Source organism: Triticum dicoccoides, chromosome 1A (assembly GCF_002162155.2).
Source record: "Triticum dicoccoides isolate Atlit2015 ecotype Zavitan chromosome 1A, WEW_v2.0, whole genome shotgun sequence".
NCBI classification, from domain to species: domain Eukaryota; kingdom Viridiplantae; phylum Streptophyta; class Magnoliopsida; order Poales; family Poaceae; genus Triticum; species Triticum dicoccoides.
This window is the reverse complement of record NC_041380.1, coordinates 264,184,434-264,188,483: the sequence shown is the minus strand read 5'-3', so window position 1 is coordinate 264,188,483 and position 4,050 is coordinate 264,184,434.

The following is a 4,050-nucleotide window of genomic DNA, read 5'->3' as shown; positions in this document are numbered from 1 at the left end:
TTGCAAGCAATAAAAATTGCTCTCTAAATATGTGTGATTTATTAGTGTGGAGAAAATAAGCTTTATACTATCTTGTGATGTGGAAGAAATAAAAGCGACGGACTGCATAATAAAGGTCCATATCACAAGTGACAATATAAAGTAATGTTCTTTTGCATTAAGATTTCATGCATCCAACCATGAAAACACATGACAACCTCTGCCTCCCTCTGTGAAGGGCCTATCTTTTATTCTTGTCTTATACTTCATACAAGAGTCATGGTGATCTTCACCTTTTCTTCTTACATTTTATCCTTCAGCAAGAACTGTGTGTTGGAAAGATCCTGATATATATAGCTAATTAGATGTGAGCTTTCATGAACTATTATTGTTGACATTACCCTTGAGGTAAAAGGTTGGGAGGCAAAACTATAAGCCCCTATCTTTCTCTGTGTCTGATTAAAACTTCATACCCATAAATATAGCGTGAGTGTTAGCAATTGTGAAAGACTAAATGATAGTTGAGTATGCGGACTTGCTGAAAAGCTATTATATTGAATCTTTATGATGTTATGATAAATTGCAATTGCTTTCATGACTGAGATTATAGTTTGTTAGTTTTCAATGAAGTTTCTGTTTCATACTTGAAATTGTGAATGAATTGTTACTTTAGCATAAGAAATCATATGACAATATATATATATATATATATATATATATATATATATATATATATATATATATATTGTTGTTCTAAGAATGATCATGATGCCCTCATGTCTGTATTTTATTTTATCGACACCTTGATCTCTAAACACGTGGACATATTTTTCGATATCGGCTTCTGCTTGAGGACAAGCGAGGTCTAAGCTTGGGGGAGTTGATACGTCCATTTTGCATCATGCTTTTATATCGATATTTATTGCATTATAGGCTATTATTACACATTATGTCACAATACTTATGCCTATTCTCTCTTATTTTACAAGGTTTACACGAAGAGGGAGAATGCCGACAGCTGGAATTCTGGGCTGGAAAGGGAGCAAATAATAGAGACCTATTCTGCACAACTCCAAAGTCTTGAAACTCCACGGGAGTCAAATTTTAGAATATTTAAAAAATATTGGGCGAAGGAAGCACCAGAGGGGGGCCACCCACCATCCACGAGGGTGGGGGCACGCCCCCTGTCTCGTGGGCCCCCTAGCAGGCCTTCGGTGCCCATCTTTGGCTATATGAAGTCTTTTGCCCTGGAAAAATCATAAGCAAGCTCTCGGGACAAAAATCCGCCGCCACGAGGCGAAACCTTGGCGGAACCAATCTAGGGCTCCGGTGGGGCTGTTCTGCCGAGGAAACATCCCTCCAGGAGGGGGAAATCGTCACCATCGTCATCACCATCATTCCTCTCATCGGGAGTGGGTCAATCTCCATCAATAACTTCATTAGCACCATCTCATCTCAAACCCTAGTTCATCTCTTGTATCCAATCTTTGTCCCAAAACCTCAGATTGGTACCTGTGGGTTGCCAGTAGTGTTGATTACTCCTTGTAGTTGATGCTAGTTGGTTTATTCGGTGGAAGATCATATGTTCAGATCCTTTATGCATATTAATACCCCTATGATTATGAACATGAATATGATTTGTGAGTAGTTATGTTTGTTCCTGAGGACATGGGAGAAGTCTTGCTATAAGTAGTCATGTGAATTTGGTATTCGTTCGATATTTTGATGAGATGTATATTGTCTCTCCTCTAGTGGTGTCATGTGAACGTCGACTACATGACACTTCACCATTGTTGGGGCCTAGGGGAAGGCATTGGGGAGTAATAAGTAGATGATGGGTTGCTAGAGTGACAGAAGCTTAAACCCTAGTTTATGCGTTGCTTCGTAAGGGGCTGATTTGGATCCATATGTTTCATGCTATGGTTAGATTTACCTTAATACTTTTTTGTAGTTGCGGATGCTTGCAAGAGGGTAATCATAAGTGGGATGCTTGTCCAAGTAAGAGCAGTACCCAAGCACCGGTCCACCCACATATCAAATTATCAAAGTAACGAACGCAAATCATATGAGTGTGATGAAAACTAGCTTGACGATAATTCCCATGTGTCCTCGGGAGCGCTTTCCTTTATATAAGAGTTTGTCCAGGCTTATCTTTTGCTACAAAAAGGATTGGGCCATCTTGCTGCACCTTATTTACCTTTATTACTTACCCGTTACAAATTACCTTATCACAAAACTATCTGTTACTGATAATTTTAGTGCTTGCAGAGAATACCTTACTAAAACTACTTATCATTTCCTTTTGCTCCTCGTTGGGTTCGACACTCTTACTTATCGAAAGGACTACGATAGATCCCCTATACTTGTGGGTCATAAAGTACTGCTATGGGTCCACAGGATGGACCGGCGTGCCCTAGGGGGCGCCCCGGGCTTGTGGGCCCTGGGTGGCTCACCTCTGGTATTTCTTGACATTGATATTTATTTATATATTCCACAAAAATTCTATGTAAAGTTTTGTCCAATTCCGATAACCTTTTATTTCTACACAAAAACAACACCATGGTAGTTGTGTCGAAAACTACGTCAGAACAGATTAGTTTCATTCAAATCATGTAAATTAGAGATCAAAACAAGAGAAAAAGTGTTTGAAAAAGTAGATATGATGGAGACGTATCAACCCCCCAAGCTTAACTCATTGCTTGTCCTCAAACAATTCAATTAACAAACTGAAAGTGATAAATAATTTTTTTACAAACTCATTTGATTTTGTTGATGTATATAAGCTTAACTAGTAATCAAGTTTTCAGCAAAGATAATGAAGTAAACAAATATATGATAACACTAGAACCCATATTTACTCATATCAATAAACAATTGACTAGCGAGCAATAATACTATATCTCAAGTATCAACACTTTGTCAAAGTAATCATGATACAATATGATAGGGTGGTATCTCGCTAGCATTTTCGGAGACCGTAAAACATAAATGCAAAACACCTCTGAAGCTCAAGCAGCGATTAAACATTATAATTTAGGGTAGAAGACATCCAATCATGTTCACACCCAACATTAATTATACCAAATTCATGCCAAAATAAGAATGACAACAACGCTCTCAAAGTTGCTGCTTGAATGAGAAGGTAATGAATCATTAATAAATTAAAAGATAGGCCCTTCGTAGAGGGGTGTAGGGATTTGCTTATGGTGATGTACTTGCTGAGTCCAAAAGACTTACCCGTGCCACAATAACCCTAGGTGCAAGTACATGTTCAGGTAAAGCTTTACTCTAAGTCGAGAGCACGAAACGTTTTACATGGATTTCTTCTTCGATGAAGACTAGTAGAGATGAGGATCCTGACCGATAGCCTGGAACCCGTTAGTTATGTGACGTTTGCTTATGTTCTAGCCTCGTTAAGCAACATTGACTCTTATTCGTATTCGAACCCGTGTTCTTATTCTTCCGCTGCATGTTGTAATGTTGGGTCATGTAACCTCTTTTTGGTGTACAACTATGTTATCATATTGACAAATATTTTCCCTATTGTTCATTCATATTCAATCTATCTTGTTTAGTTGTACTTGTTGTGATGTTCTATCATTGTTCACCGGCATATGATAGTGCGTGTATGTTATGAAGCCACATGCCGAGGCGACCAATATGCACTTCTAGCCTTATTAGTGAGGATTGCAAACTCTTCATTGAGACTAGGATCACAGGTTGGGGGTTACATAAAGATTGTCCGAGATATATCTATCTGGTCTTCAAGAGGGACCAAACTCTAGTATTGTGGTTGTCTTGAGGAATGAGTAGGCAATCTGACCTACACAGATCGAGGGTGTCGGGCTCGCAGCCTAGGGAGGACATTGTGCAGCGTCTGTTGAGGTCAAGGGCATGCGACCTCGAGTGTCGTAGCCCGAGGAAGGCGGTTCGACAGACCCTAGGAGGGTTCTCAAACCGCTGCCATCGATGGTGTCTTGTGGCAAACCCTGGGAAGGCCAGGGACAACGCCGCTGCGCACGGAGATCCAGCGGCCACACCTTCACCCGGGGAGCGAGCGAGTAGTCAGCC